General features: G+C 43.8%; 1 protein-coding gene across 1 annotated transcript in view; it reads right to left on the bottom strand.

Annotated features, from left to right (window-relative positions):
• The window catches only part of LOC115482645 (protein unc-45 homolog B-like), a 249,113-nt gene that overhangs the window by 23,489 nt on the left and 209,590 nt on the right, over window positions 1-16,034 (bottom strand). Inside the window, 2 exon segments of the mRNA XM_030222599.1 lie at window positions 3,281-3,436; window positions 9,320-9,438. The gene's annotated coding sequence lies outside the window, so the exon portion shown is untranslated.

Here is a 16,034-nt window from a genome sequence, read left to right as displayed (position 1 = left end):
GGCTGTCCATAGTGGAGCGCATCGACACCTCTTGAACAGAGAGTGAGCGGTCCTCTCGGTGCCGATGCCTACTGGGTGCCGACTCCCTCGGCGACCCAGAGCTCTCGGTGCCGACACGGGAAGGGGACCGGTGTCGATGCTTCTTCGACTTCTTGGAACGAAGCATGTCACCGGAGCTTCCCGGCACCGACGAGGAGGACGTAGAATCCAACCGTCGCTTCCTCGGGGCCGAGGCCGAAGAAGGTCGTTCTCGGGGGGGTTGTACCGCAGGAGCCCTCAGGGTAGGGGGAGACCCACCCGAAGGCTCACCGCCACCAGCAGGGGAATGGACAGCCCTCACCTGCACTCCAGACGAAGCACCACCGTCCGACGACATCAGCAGACGAGGAGGTCCCGGTACCACCGACGCCGACGCAGCCTTCCGATGTCTCAGCCCCGATGCAGAGGATCGATGCCTCGATGCACTTGATGCAATCGCGGCCGAGGATGAAGGTCTGGACGCTGGCGACGTCGATGCACTCGATACTCCCGGTGCCGATGCCGACGAAGAGCCCGAGAACAAAACGTTCCACTGGGCCAATCTCGCTACCTGAGTCTGCTTTTGAAAAAGAGAGCACAGACTACAGGCCTGCGGGCGGTGCCCAGCCCCCAGACACTGAAGACACGACGCGTGTCTATCAGTGAGCGAGATTACCCGGGCGCACTGGGTGCACTTCTTGAAGCCGCTGGGAGACTTCGATGTCATGGGCGGAAAAATCGCGCTGGCGAGATCAAAACTCGTAATGGCGAAGATGGCACCACAAAAGAGGGGAAGAAAAACTTCGAACCGAGGCCTCCAAGGGGCCTACCCCGACGACGAAAGAAAACTTAACGGGGCAAAAACTAGAAATATAGGAAGGGGAACAGACCGAAAAGGTCTCCTTCCGAATGTTGTTTTTTTTTTTTTTCGTAGCGAAGTCCAAAAAAGACGCGCGAGGTCGACTTTCGGGGCGCGAACGGCGTAAACACGACCGTACCGAGCGCAGACAAAAGAAGACTGGCCGGCACGAGCCGGTTTCGGGCGGGAAGACAGCCGCGCATGCGCGGTGCGCATCGTCGCGCGAGGGCTAGCAAAGGCTTTGCTAGTGAAGATTCCGATTGGAGGGGCTGCCGTGGACGTCACCCATCAGTGAGAACAAGCAGCCTGCTTGTCCTCGGAGAAAAGTGCTAAATAGTAGTAGTAGTAGTGAAATTGAGCATGAGGAAGCCAAAGTATTTGTGGCAGCGGAGCTTTAGCTGGCAGGGGTTGGAAAGCAGCAGGGTGGCAGAGGGCGGTGGCGGCGGGACAGCAGACCAAAATGTGCCCCCCCACCTTGGGCTCTGGCCCCCTCCCACCTCGGTCTGACTATGCCACTGGGTTAAGACTGAGGACAGGAGATGGCATGACAGGAGTGGGAGGGCAGCCGGCAGTGACAAAAACCCCTGATTGTAGGAAAGTTAAATGATGCAAATGCTGCACTTTAGGATTCATCACATAAGAAAAAGAACTAAGTTGATGATACGTTGAAACCCTCTGCTCAGTGTGCAGCAGAGGCTAAGAAATATAATCTTACGAACTAAATATATGGATATTATAATACCTTAGATTCGCTCCATGGTGCGACTGCTTCTCAAATAAAGATATAGCGAAATTAGAAAGTCGATGAAAATGATAAAGGAGCTGGGACAAGGGCTCTTCTGCTTGGAGAATGGATACCATGGAATGGATACTGGGAATCACTTGTTCATGCTTTCCAAAAACACAAGGACTAGGGGCCAATGAAGCTACATAGTAGTAAATTTAAAACAAATTTGAGGAAGTATTACTTCACAATGTGCATTTAAATTCTGGAATTGACAGAGAATGTGGTAAAAGCAGTTAGCATTGCAGGATTTAAAAAAATTGTAAAAAATAAATAATAAAAAAAAGCTATTATAAGGATTGACTGGCTTATGGAATTTCCTAAAAGAAAATTCCAAAAGCCATTATAAAGATCCATTTGTTTTGCTCCTTTGGGATCTTGTCAGGTATTTCTGACCTGGACTGGAAACTATTGGAAAGAGGCAGCTGTTCTGGAAAGAAAAAGGGTCTTTAAACAAACTGCATGCTGCTAATTACTAACCTATTTTCAATGTACTCTTTTTAGTTGCAGTTCAACTAAAGGATTATTTGAAAATAAATGTGTACATACTTTTATTCAAATTTGTAGAGGGATTTCAAAAGTATGCATGTTATTTTGCAAGGAAAAGTTGCATGCAGTGACAGGAGATGCAGGACCCTTTTTCTGTAGGTTGTTTCAAAGGTAATCTGAGGAAAGGGGGAGTAGGCTCTTGAACAACACTAGTAGGCGACGTAGATTAGGAACAATCTCTTTATTTAAATATACACTCGACTCAACACAGCCGTGTTTCGGTGCTACAGACGCCTTCTTCAGGAGTCTTGTGATATATAAATATACGAATATTAACCTCAAAGAGAATGAAAGCAAGGCTTCTGCTACAATTGTAATCCACTGCCGACGCTGAGCTTTTTTCCTGCATCGGCAGTGGATTACAATTGTAGCAGAAGCCTTGCTTTCATTCTCTTTGAGCTTAATATTCGTATATTTATATATCACAAGACTCCTGAAGAAGGTGTCTGTAGCGCCGAAACACGGCTGTGTTGAGTCGAGTGTATATTTAAATAAAGAGATTGTTCCTAATCTACGTCGCCTACTAGTGTTGTTCAAGAGCCTACTCCTCCTACTCCCCCTTTCCTCAGATTCTACTTTTCGTAGGAATTTGTGTACCTCCACCCTTGTGGTGGTTTGGCTTGCGTGTTTCAAAGGTAATGCATCTGTAGGCTTAAAAAAATTTCAATAGTACTCGCTACTCAAAAAAATAGGGAAGGCACATCAAAACACCGGTACATATGAGGCTCAGTTGACGCAAAGTAATTGCATAAGCTACGGTCTAAACGGGTTCAGTTATGCAATCTTTGGAGAACCCCCCACCCCCACCCTTCTGTGTCTTTATTAACAATGTTTAAAAAAGCTCCTTACCACTCATGATCAGACATTGTTAATAAAGACACAGGATATATCGTTAACTGACGACCTATGTCAGGTTTTGTTGTTGTTGTTGTGGTGGTGGGTGTTATTTTTTGCTTGATTATGTACTCTACAGCCTTCCCTATTTTTTTTGAGTACTGAGAACTATTTTTGTTATTTAATATTTAAAAAAACATTGCCCATTAATTCCCAAAGCTGGCAGCTCTACTTACCACTTCCGTCATCTTGTAGCACAAATCCTTCTGTGAGACGGTAAGCATGGCCAGGGCTTCTGCAGCTGCATTCTGCAGTCTCTCATCATCTTCACCACAGAGCAACACAACAAGTTTCAGTCGATCATTGCCTTTAGCCATAAACCTTTCTTGAACCTAGAAGTAAAAAAAAAAAAAGTGACAGGATGGGGATGTTGTTAGGTGGGACAGGGCCATATTAACTATTAGCTAGGTTAGGCAGTTACCTAGGGAGACAGCACTCAATGCAAAACAGCCACACAAACTTCAACGACCATCAGCATCTGTAGGGAGGCTAGGCAATTTTCCACTAACTGATTTACCCAGGTAAATGGCTTGGAAACTGCATGGAAGGCAACATTGTGGTGCTGGTTGTGAATCCAATTTTAAGGCAGAAAGTACTTTTCTAAGGCATTCTGCCCATGAACATGCCCACCAGCAAAATATGCACTATCACATCATGGTATGCACTATTCGGTGACCATTTATGCATATATATCAACTTTTTATTTATAAATAATAAATCTTGTTTCACATACACAATAATTATACTACTACTACTACTTATATTTCTATAGCACTACTAGACGTACGCAGCGCTGTACACTTGAACATGAAGAGACAGTCCCTGCTCGACAGAGCTTACAATCTAATTAGGACAGACAGACGGAACAAACAAGAGATAAGGGAATATTAAAGTGAGGATGATAAAATAAGGGTTCTGAACAAGTGTATAAGGGTTAGGAGTTAAAAGCAGCATCAAAAAGGTGGGCTTTTAGCTTAGATTTGAAGACGGCCAGAGATGGAGCTTGACGTACCGGCTCAGGAAGTCTATTCCAGGCATAAGGTGCAGCAAGATAAAAGGAATGGAGTCTGGAGTTAGCGGTAGAGGAGAAGGGTGCAGATAAGAGAGATTTACCCAGTGAATGGTGTTCCCGGGAGGAATGTAGGGAGAGATGAGAGTGGAGAGGTACTGAGGAGCTGCAGAGTCAATGCACTTATAGGTCAATAAGAGGAGTCTGAACTGTATGCGGAAACGGATAGGAAGCCAGTGAAGTGACTTGAGGAGAGGGCTAATATGAGCATAACGACACTGGCAGAATATTAGTCGTGCAGCAGAATTTTGAACAGATTGAAGAGGAGAGAGATGGGTAAGTGGGAGACCTGTGAGAAGCAAGTTGCAATAGTCTAAGTGAGAGGTGATAAGAGTGTGGATGAGGGTTCTGGTAGTGTGCTCAGAAAGGAAAGGGCGAATTTTGGTGATATTATAGAGAAAGAAACGACAGGTTTTAGCAGTCTGCTGAATATGTGCAGAGAAGGAGAGGGAGGAGTTGAAGATGACCCCAAGGTTACGAGCTGATGAGACAGGAAGGATGAGATTGTTATCCACAGAAACAGAGAATGGGGGAGGAGGAGAGGTTGGTTTAGGGGGAAAGATGAGAAGCTCAGTCTTCATCCTGTTAAGTTTCAGATCGTGCCGAGACATCCAGGCAGCAATGTCAGACAGGCAGGCTGATACTTAGGCCTGGATTTCAGCTGAGATTTCTGGTGTGGAGAGGTAGATCTGGGAGTCATCAGTGTAAAGATGATACTGAAAACCATGGGATGAGATCAGAGTACCAAGGGAAGAAGTATAGATGGAGAAAGAAGAGGTCAGTTGGTGTACCTCAGGGATCTCCCTGAGGTACACCAACTGACAGTGGGATAGAAGTAGAGGAGGATCCACTAGAGTATACACTAAAGGTACGCTGGGAGAGATAAGAAGAAAACCAGGAAAGAACAGAGCCCTGAAATCCAAGTGAGGACAGCGTTTCAAGGAGTAGGCTGTGATCAACAGTGTCAAAAGCAGCAGATAGATCGAGAAGGATGAGGACAGAATAGAGCCCCTGGGATCTAGCCAGGAACAGGTCATTGTAGACTTTAGCAAGCGCTGTTTCGGTTGAATGAAGGGGGCGAAAGCCAGATTGAAGTGGATTAAGAATAGCTTGAGATGCAATTCCAATTGTACTACAACAAATTATATGACTCTGAAGTTCAATTTTCTGAGGGGCCTTTTGAGGAATTTGGGAACCATCTTGATAGGCCTCTTATAGATGTCTCTCAAAATCAAGCTTTAGAACAATCAATCTCACATAAGGAGATCCTAGAGGCCATTCACTCTCTTTCGCCAGGTAAGTCGCCAGGGAATGATGGTTTCACTGTAGAATTTTATCAGAGGTTTGCGGAGTTTCTGGCGCCCAAGCTGCAAGCCCTCTATAATTCTCTCTTATTACATGAGGGTCAAACTGGCTCCTTCCACCAGTCCACGATTGTTGTTATACCTAAACCACAGAGACCCGGCCAAAGTGTGAGAATTATAGACCTATTTCTCTGATTAACATAGATAACCAAATTTATGCAAAAATCCTGGCACTCCGCCCTTCAACATATTGTCCCAGACATAATCATAGGGATCAGAATGGATTTACAGTAGATAACTCTAGACTTTTCTGGAATATTCTGGCGCATGTGAGGGCTCTCGGGAGCCTTTCTAGCTGTTCACTTGATGCTGAGAAAGCTTTTGATAGAATTGAATGGCAGTACTTGTTTCACATCTTGGCTTGGTTTAATTTTAGCCCATCCTTTATAAAATGATTTAAAATATTGTATACTAATCCAAAGGCACAAAACAAGGCTATCCACTGTCACCTCTCCTTTTCAACATTGCCTTGGAGCCATTAGCTATAGCTATTAGAGTTCATTCGCATATTTCTGGTGTCCTCTGTTGGAGGGGAGATGTTTAAACTTTCCATCTATGCTGATATATTGCTATATACCACACCAAATTCTCTTCCCAGTGTATTGGAAGTAATCAATTCTTTTTCTTCTCTGTCTGGTTATAAGATAAACTGGTCTAAGTCAGCCATAATGCCGCTCAATTCCTTCGTGCATAGAGCTCAGGTATCTCAATACCCATTTTCCTGGGAGCCTCACAAATTAAGTATTTGGGAGTATGGTATTCCAAATCGGTTGATCAAAGTTTGTCCCTCATTAAGGACCAAATCTTATCTTTAACTGCTTCCATTCTAAATGTCTGGTCTCCGCTATATCTAACGTGGTGGGGGAGGGTAGAGGCTATCAGGATGGTTCTGGCTCCAAAACTAAATTACATTTTTAGTATGACTCCCCTCTCCTTTCCCAACTCATTCTACAACAAACTTGATTCCCTCCTAATTAAGTTTTTATGGAGGCAGAAGCCTCCCCGTATTGCGCTCAAGAAGCTTAAATTACCAAAAGATCTGGGAGGTCTTAATGTTCCTGATTTTAAGTACTATCACAAGGCTTTCCGGCTTGCCCAGTCTTTAAGGTGGTTCCAAAGGGAATTATCTCACCTCACGCCTCGATGGCAGAGATTTGAGGCAGCGTTGGTGCACCCGTGCCCTTTATCTCTACTCCCGTATGCAGATTTGTACCCCTATACCAGACGCATTCGGCTGTTAAAGGCCTCTGCCTCTGATATCCGTACGTTTAGGGCTTGGCCTTGGAATCCGTGCTATCTCTTTGGAAGATATATCTCTCTGGTATAACTCTGGTTTTCCAGCTGGTCTCCTGCAGTCTCAAACAGCGGAATGGCAAGAAAGGGGTGTATGGCAGCTGTCGCAACTGTATATTGCTGGTACCCTGTTATCGCCTGCTACTATGTCTGCATTGTATAATGTTTCTTTGCTAGATTCGACACATGGAAGGAAATCTCTACATGTTTTGCAACCTTTCAGGTCTCCAATTTACTTAGCTCGAACCTTCAGAGTTATCTCCTTTTGTCACACCATTACATCAGGTCGTAAGAAGGCTTCTTGCTATATAAAAAACTTCAGAATCTACATGCTGATACAGTTGCTCCATTGAGGATATCTTGGGAAGCGGAGTTTGGTTTGGATGCGTCTGAATTTGATTGGTCTACCTTCTGGCTTAACTCCATACGTCCCACGAAGTCAGCAGCAATATCTCAATCCTCATATTTCATCTTTCATAAGCTTATTGGACTCCTGCTCGAGTGGCCAGAATCACTAAGAGTATCAACTTCAACTGCTGGTCTTGTCAGGAAAGAGATGGCTCACTGGCACATATGGTTTTCTACGGTAAAAATGTCAGAAGCTTACTGGCAATTAATTTGGGCAAAATGTGTCGTATCTTCATTTGCCTGAGACCACTGCGATCTCGTATGAGTGTTGTGATCTTACGAGCTTCTTGTCCTACTATCCCTCTTTTGGAGTCTGATAAGAAATTGTATAACATACTGCTAGCTGTTGCCTTACATTTAATTGTCTCGCAATTGGAAAAATAATGTGTACCTGAATTATAATGAATGGTGGAGTTAGTGTATGCGTGATCAGAAAATATGAAATAATTTGGCTCATAGACGCCGAAATATTAGGTCTGTTTTGAAGACCTGGGCATCGTTTAGACCTTTTTGTCAGGAGCCACATAGCACGCCTTGAACTTGAACTTGTGTAACTCTGCAAATTTGTCTCCAGGTATTGCCTTTTAATAACGAATTTTTTTTTTTTTTTTTTTAAGGGGGGTTTTGTTTGATTATGTGTTTACTTTTGCATTCTATGTAAGGCAAAATCTTTAATAAAAATATAATTTAAAAAAAAAAAAAGAATAGCTTGAGATGAAAGAAAGTCAAGGCAACGATGGTGAACAGCACGTTCAAGTATCATGGATAGGAAAGGGAGGAGGGAGATGGGGCGATAGTTGGAAGGACAGGTAGGGTCCAATGAAGGTTTTTTAAGGAGTGGTGTGACTACGGCATGTTTGAAGGCATTAGGAACAGTCGCAGTGGACAGTGAAAGATTGAGGCTATGACAGATAAAAGGGATGACAGTAGGAGAGACAGTGTTAAGTAGATGGGTGGGAACAGATCAGAGGAGCAGGCAGTTAGTTTTGTGGAGGAAATAAGGAGAGAGTCAATGTGGCAAAGAGACGTCGAGAGTTTGAGCCAAGACAATTTGTTAATTGGATGTAATAGTCCTGTTTGGCAAGTAAAAGAGCATACTGGAAGGAGGTCAGCAAGAATTTGAAATGTATGAAGTCGGCATGGGCACAGATTTCAGCCAAAGACGTTCGGCAGAGCGGACACAAGAACGTAGGTAGCGGATTCTAGAGGTCAGCCAAGGTTGAGGGTTGGTACGTTTTACAGACGGGGAATGGAGGAGCGAGAGTATCCAGAGCAGAGGAGAGAATAGTATTATAGGAAGAGACAACCTCATTGACAGACTTGGATAACATAGTGGTAGAGAGGAGATTTGAAACACTGGAGGACAAAATAGAAGGGTCAATAGCCTGAAGATTGCTAAATGTATTGGTTAAGATTGGACGGGACTGGGGAGGAGGGTGTTTAAGTGTGAAAGTTATCAGATGATGGTCAGAGAGGGGAAGAGTTGAGGAGCCATCTACTTTAAATCCTATAAATTGCATATAATATTAGTTTTTAGTCAGTTATGCATATAAATGGTCAACCGATAGTGCATATTTTGCTGGTGGGCATGTTCATGGGCAGAAATGCCTTAGAAAAGTACTTTCTGCCTTAAAATTGGATCACAACCAGCGCCTTTAGTAAGCACGGTCTTACAATGTTGCCTTCCATGCAGTTTCCAAGCTATTTACCTGGGTAAATCAGTTAGTGGAAAATTGCCTATCCTTCCTACAGATGCTGATGGTCGTTGACGTTTGTGTGGCTGTTTTGCATTGAGTATCCATACCGTCTCATATTTATATGAGGAGGCATTGTATTTGGGGGAGAAGGCACTGGTCAGCGAATTGATAATATTTCACTTGCAGCGGTCAATACTCTTTAACAGCACCCACAGAGCTGTCTCAGGACAGCCATTTGAGTCCCATCGTGCACAGGCAAACATGGCTGATGTATGTACACCACCAGGCTTTCCCTGACTCCCGAACACCCCTTAAATCGCTGTCAGTATTGACCCCAGAATTATGTATCGTGTCACATGCCCAATGTCAAATAGTAGCCTGTACCTCCTTGTTAGTAACCAGGTTGCACATGCACTCAGTGGCAGCCTGGCGGATCTGCTCATGGTTCTCAAACATGTAGTTCTCTAGTGTCTGGCAGAGCTTTCTCCTTTATTATCTTTTGCCTGAAATACAAAACGGAAACAAATAATGAGAAGGATATTCACTATGAAGATTCCCTATGAATTTAAGACAACAAAACTGATATACACAACAAAAGGCGTTGTTTACAGGTCCCACCTAGAACATACTGGGTCAGACCATCGAGCCCAGTATCCCGTTTCCAATAAGTGGCCCAAGCCTTTTGACAAGTACTTGGCAGAAACAGCAATATGCTACTAATCCCAGAGCAATCAGCTGCCTCCCCTGTCTTGTTTCAATAGCAAACTACGCACTTTTCCTCCAGGAACTTGTCCAAACCTTTTTTTTAAACCCAGATACGCTAATCGCCACTACCACATCGTCTGACAACCTAGTGTTGAGAGTGAAAAAATATTTCCTCCTATTTATTTTTAAAGTATTTCTGTGTTACTTCCTTGAGTGTCCCCTATTCTTTGTACTTTTGGAAAGAGTAAAAAATCATTATTCTTTCTAATTGCAGCACCACATTAAATTTCATCTGCCATTTGGATGCCCAATCTTCAATTTCCTAAGGTCTTCCTGCAATATTTCACAGTCCGCACGTGTTAAAACAACCTTGATAGTTTTGCATCATCTGCAAATTTAATTGCCTCACTCGTTCTGATTTATAAATGTTAAATGATAAATGACCGTTTAATCCCACTCTCTGTTTTCTGTCCAATAACCATTCTTAATCCACACCAGAACATTTCCTCCTATTTCATGACTCTTTAATTTTCTCAGGAGTCTCTCATGAGGAACTTATCAAAAGATACACTACATCAACCGGCTCCAAATTGGTATATATCACTCAGTGTAAAAAAAGCAACGAAGGCTGCTACATTGGAGCAACAAGATAAGAAGAAATTTAATTTACAGCATATGAAAAATGCTGGTCCCAATCAGGATGTCACGCCTGTGGGGCAGCACTTTACAAAACCAGAACACTGTACCAGTGATTTCATGGTAAGAATCCTGAAAGGAAACTTTGAAACAATACAGGAACGTAAGACCTTTGAAGTCAGAATGATTAAATATTTTGACACCCACCAGACAGGACTTAAAGATCTGGGTTTTCTAGCCCATTATAAACCATAAAATTGTACTACTTTGTCACCTTCTTGTCTCCCTGTCCCTCATCCACCCAGCCAGTGGCGTAGCAAGGGGGGGGGGCGGTCCGCCCCGGGTGCACGCCGCTGGGGGGTCCCGCGCGCCTGTTGGCCGAGTCCCGTTCGTTCCCTCCCTGCTGCTCCCCTCTGCGCGGAACAGGTTACTTCCTGTTCCGGGGCAGAGGGAGCAGCAGGGAACGAACGAGCGGACTCGGAGCCGACAGGCGCGCGGCACCCCCCCCCCCCCAAGGTAAAAATGCACCCGGGGGGGGGGTGTAATTTTTCTTTTTCTGGGGAGGGGGAGCCACGCTGCACCCGGGGGGGGGGGGGGGGGGGGGTGCATCGGCGATCCGCCCCGGGTTTCAGCCAGCCTAGGAACGTCACTGCACCCAGCTCTTCCTGTCTCTCACCTATCCACCCCCATCCTGTTAGACTGTCACTGAAATGCTTTGATGTTTCACTTATATGTACTGTCATCTACCAACATTTGCTTATTTCTGATCTGACGAAGAAGGGCAACCTTTGAAAGCTAATCAAGAACTGTATTAAGTTATGTCCAATAAAAAAGGTATCATCTTATTTTTTCCCATGTTTTATTTTGTTTTATTTCTACTGAAATAATTTAGCTTGAAATAGAAGTTCTTTACCTGAGGCCTAATGGCTAGAGCAGCAGACTGGGAAACAGAAGGGACCTCTCCTCCTTGTGCCTTAGGAGGAAGGAGGTAATGGAATACCACTCCCGCATCACTCCAAGAACACCAAAACTCTAACTCAAGGTAGATAACCTTTCCATGGATAACAGTATCACTATTATCATTTAGCAGTACATATTCTCAAATATCTCTTTCCACTCAGTGAGGTTGCTATTAAAACACCAACTGGTGCATGGACTGTCCACATGATGAGGTATATTCTAGAGAAGGGGGGTGAGGTAGAAGGAGAAACAGAGCGCGATATTGTAACAAAAAAATAAATCACCAAATGTCCACCAGCCATGTCCTATGGCTACATCAATAGTTAGATTAAAATTAGACACCCATTCACTTTGCTGAAGTTTAGCACTCCTGCCTTTTGAAAAGGATTTCTAATCTGAGATGAGAGCATTTCATTAACAATTTTGCAAAGGGAGACCATTACTGAAAAATCTTTCCCAGGCATGGTCAGCTTAACCATCATGCTAGCTGGGGGGATTACTGAAAAAACCATCAATGCACATTTTTTACCATAACGAAACACTTATTTGTCACACACACACAAACATAGTAACATAGTAGATGACGGCAGAAAAAGACCTGCACGGTCCATCCAGTCTGCCCAACAAGATAACTCATAAAGTTTAATATTTAAATCAGGTGTTTTACATGATAAAGGTTTGCTGGATGTTCTGTGATTGGTATCAGATATGTGCTCAAGGAGGGAGGAGATGATTAGAACTGGGGGGGGGGGGGGCAGGCGCTGGGATGGGGATATGAGGAAGGGGAGAGGGAAGGGGGACCATTTGTTAAAAAAGCATGAAATAGGTATAGTTGATACTTGTTAGTTTGAAACCTTAATGATATGGATTCTCTGTAACACGTATATGCTGTATGGAAGTACGCATCATCAATAAAAATATTGAACCATAAAATCAAGGTTATTTTTTAGGGAGCAGATTAGGGGCCCGAAATTCTCAGCATGTGTATGTCTGAGTGTGGGGACAGAATATCAAATGATAGTAAATAAAATAAGAAATGTCCTTGTATGGCCTCGTTCAGCAATGAAATGTAAGAAGAACAGTTACAGTTCTTTAGCAAATAAATAGCCATATATCATTTTCTTCTCCACAGTGTTAGAATTTGTGCTGACATGCAGAATGTTATTGGAGTGGAAGCCTTTCATCTGCCAGCTGAAGTTCTTAAGCGCTCCAGCTTTAACACATAAGCATTGCCACACCCAATACCCTGGAAGATTGGAGGGTGGCTAATGTAACGCCAATTTTTAAGAAAGATTCCAGGGGAGATCCGGGGAATTATAGGCCAGTGAGTCTGACGTCGGTGCAGGGCAAAATGGTAGAGACTATCATTAAGAATAAAATAACAGAGTACATTCTAAAGCATGGACTGATGAGACAAAGTCAGCATGGATTTAGTGAAGGGAAGTCTTGCCTCACCAATCTACTACATTTCTTTGAAGGAGTAAACAAACATGTCGACAAAGGTGAGCCGGTGGATATTGTGTATCTGGATTTTTCATAAAATGTTTGACAAAGTCCCTCATGAAAGGCTCCAGAGGAAATTAGAGAGTCATGGGATCGGAGGTAGTGTATTGTTATGGATTAAAAGCTGGTTGAAAAGATAGGAAACAGAGAGTAGGGTTAAATGGTCACTATTCGTAATGGAGAAGGGTAGTTAGTGGGGTCCCTCAGGATCTGTGCTGGGACCGTTGCTTTTTAACATTTCATAAATGACCTGGAGGTGAGGGTAACTAGCGAGGTTATCAAATTTGCTGATGACACAAGGTCGTCAAATCGCGGGAAGATTGTGAAAAGTTGCAGGACGATCTTGCGAGACTAGGAGACTGGGTGTCCTGAATGGCAGATGACGTTAATGTGAGCAAGTGCAAAGTGATGCATGTGGGAAAGAGGAACCCAAACAACTATTCCTGTTGTTTCATCAAGGACAGTGAGGTATGCTGGAACAAGTTTCAAAAGCCCTCTACCGGATGGAACCATTTACCGATATCATTAATAGGTAGAATAAATCTATTTAAAATGATCATATTCCCAAGATGCTCTACCTCTTGCAGGTATTGCCAATACATTTGATCAGTAAAGATTTACGACAGCTGAATAGGATCTGTAGGAGATTCCTATGGGGGGGGGGGGGGGGGGGGGAAGAAATCCAAAGTGCGCTTTGAATATTTGAATGATGGATGGGCAAGGGGTGGCTAGGATTACCTTGTATTAAATGATACAATCAGGCATGCCTTCTGAGACATCTTAGGGATTGGCTGTTTAACACAAATCAATATACCCCACTTAGTTGGGAGCAGGCACTATTTAGACCAGTGATGGGCAACCTTTTGAGCTTGGTGTGTCAAAATTCGCCAAAAAACCGAGCATAACTCGGGTGGTGTGTCACTTCGAGAAAAAAAACATAATTTGCGATATTTATAGTTTAAATAACAAAAATGTATAATTGTAATATATAACTGTATTTAATAAACCAAAACTAATTATTTAACTTACCTGCTTAGTGACTTCTTTGTTCATCTGTCAGTCGGTTTCTTTTGTTGGTCTTGATATTATTTAACTTGTGTGGGGTGCCGTGAACTAAGATAAGTGAGGGGGAGGGGGAATTCTTTAACTAATCTGCCTATTAGTGACTTTTTTGTTGTTGAATTTCATTGGCTAAATCTTCAATTGATATTTCTACTGAGTGGTAACTCAGATATTCTCTTAATAATTGCATCTTTATTCTGCATATCGTGAAATAGAACTGGTGCACATCTTAGGAGAGTTTCTTTAATAAATTCTCCCTCACTGAGTGCTTTTCCATGCTGAGCTATTGAGTGAGCAATGCTCAAACTTGCAGATGTTAAATTTGTAGAACCTTTTACAAATTTAAGGATGGAATTAGATTGGCTCTTATAAAAGTGTAGCTGCCTGGAAATGTATTCTACTACTATTTAACATTTCTAGAGCGCTACAAAGTGTACGCAGCGCTGTACAAACACAGAAGAAAGACAGTCCCTGCTCAAAGAGCTTACAATCTAATAGACAAAAAGTAAAGCATTTAAATTTAAAATATTTAAGCAGTCAAGCACAAGAGAACAGTCACAGAAGGACAGAAGATGTTGAAGGGTGGTCAGTGTGATTAGGTGTAACTCTGGTTGGAGTAGTGGGAGAAGGTGATAGAAGAATAGAATGGGTGAGGTAAAGTAATGAGTGGGTTGATAGGGAGGTTATATAAGACATGTCACTTTAGGGGTGGGTGGTGAGAGGGGTAGGGTGGGTGGAAGCAGGAGAAGGTATTCTCTGCAGCCTATCTGTGAGATGGAAAATGCTCTCATCCTTTCATCCTCACTTTTTTTCAAGAGCTGGGAATGATTAGTTTCAAAATGTCTATTTATATTCCACGTTCTGCTTACTACCGTTTCAGTACATAGAACGCAAAATGATCTGCCATTTTTTTCTATAATGCCCTACATCTCGGTCCATGTCTCTTGAAAGGGTCGGCTACTGCTACTACCACTTCCTTTACTTAACCCTTGTTTTTTTATTTTTTGGGTTCTCCATCAGGGGGGCAGTGACAGAAGATAGAATTATAGATAGCCTGTTAGCCCTGCAGGCAATTAGGGGTTAACTAGCCTAACTGACCACCTTATGTAAATTAAGATGGCTGCCGCTATTTCTAATGGCGGGAAACGGCACCCTTAGCACAGGCCCTCGCCTCTCCCAACCTCCCCCTCACCTATCTCGGTAATGATGGTCAATAGAAATCCACGACACCCCAGAACAGTAGATTGGATGATGGTTGCTGTGTTATGTGGTTGCTGGTAATGGCGATCACAGAGATGCGTCCCCCATGGCATTCCGCTGCTCTCTGCTCCGCCGGCTGGAAGTGAGGTCAAAGATCCCCTAACGGCCATGCAGGAGGCGGGGCAGAGGGAGCAGCAGGGAGGGAACGAGCGGAGGACTCGGAGGGAGCCAATAGAAGCGCACATGGCACCCCCCCCCCAGCGGGTAAACATGCACCGGGGGGGAGGGGGGGGGGAGGTCGCGCGATCCCGCCCCGGGTGGCAGCAAGGAACGCTGCTGCTTCTCTGTATAAGGCCACATGCGGCCGCGTGTCACCGAAAATGGCTACGCGTGTCATAGGTTCGCCATCAGGGATTTAGACCTTGGCATTTGAATTTCTTATTACAAGCAAAAACAAAAAGCTTACCATTTAGCATTTGGAACAGCATATTGCTTCAACCTCTGAGAAGTGCTTGGAGATTTCTTATGCAGTCTTGGAAATATAAACCCAATATTAGTGACCAGCTCCCATTGCGAGGGAATGGGGACTTTCCACCGGGGCTGGAGAAGGGTTTATTTGATAGATGGTCGGCACAGGGGATTACTTTGCTAGAACATTTAATGAATGAAGAGGGTGTTCTGTACAGTTTTCTGGACATGCAGCAGAGATTCTCTTTAGCCACTAAAGATTATTACACATATCGACAATTGCATCACTATTGGTTCAGTATGGACCAAGATGCACTAGGCATGAGGCTGGGCTCTAGGCTTCGAGATTTTTTGAAAGGGGATGCACATGGACAGGTGTCAATATCGAGTTTACATAAAGTATTGGAGTCCCTTAGCCCCCCCCCCCCCCTATGCCTATGAGATACTTGAAAAGACATGGAGCAAAGACTTGGGCTATGAGCTGAAAGGAATACATTTTGCAAAATTGATAAAAGACATACCAAGACAAGTGGGATGGGGTGGAGCTGCAGGAGAGTCAATACAG

Source organism: Microcaecilia unicolor, chromosome 13 (genome assembly GCF_901765095.1).
Source record: "Microcaecilia unicolor chromosome 13, aMicUni1.1, whole genome shotgun sequence".
In the NCBI taxonomy this organism is placed as follows: Eukaryota; Metazoa; Chordata; class Amphibia; order Gymnophiona; family Siphonopidae; genus Microcaecilia; species Microcaecilia unicolor.
The sequence above is the reverse complement of the archived record's forward strand: the minus strand, read 5'-3'. Positions and strand labels throughout refer to the sequence as shown.